We start from the raw sequence: 639 nt of genomic DNA, 5'->3' as shown, positions 1-639 counted from the left end.
GGGGGGGGGCATCTGGAAGGGAAAGCCAGCTTAGCCTGATCCTCAGGCAGTAACCCTGCTGGTCTGTGGTCTGAGCCCACCCACTGGCTGCCCCATCCCAGGAGGCCCTGGAGGTGCAGGGATAGAATCCTGTGTGGATTTGCACCAGCCTTAGGCCAAATACCCACCTGCCATGTCCTTACCCTTAGCTGCCCTCGACCCCGCCAATCCTAGGCCCTGACCTCCCTTGGTTTTTCTGCCCTCTCCTCGAACAGTGCAGATCCTTTCTGCCAGGTTTTGTGAGGTTTTTGTTTGCTGGGTAGGTTGGTCAAACTTCCAACAACAAAGACAGAAACCTCATGCCTGCACAAGCCAGGAATGGGCTCTACTACAGAACTACACTGGCAGATCTCTTTCAACATTTTGAGGCAAGAGTCTTGCTAAATTGCTCAGACTGCCCTTGAACTAACTCTCTCTCTCTCTCTCTCTCTCTCTCTCTCTCTCTCTCTCTCTCTCTCTCTCTCTCTCTCTCTCTCTCCCCCCCTCCTCCTCTCCTTCCCCTGCCTCTCCCTGACAAGGTCTCATGTACCCCAGGGTGACCTCAAACTCACTATGGAGAAGATGGCCTTGAACTTCTGACCCTCTTGCCACCATCACTTC

The sequence above is a fragment of the Mastomys coucha genome, unplaced genomic scaffold, assembly GCF_008632895.1.
Source record: "Mastomys coucha isolate ucsf_1 unplaced genomic scaffold, UCSF_Mcou_1 pScaffold18, whole genome shotgun sequence".
Classification (NCBI taxonomy): domain Eukaryota; kingdom Metazoa; phylum Chordata; class Mammalia; order Rodentia; family Muridae; genus Mastomys; species Mastomys coucha.
The sequence above is the reverse complement of the archived record's forward strand: the minus strand, read 5'-3'. Positions refer to the sequence as shown.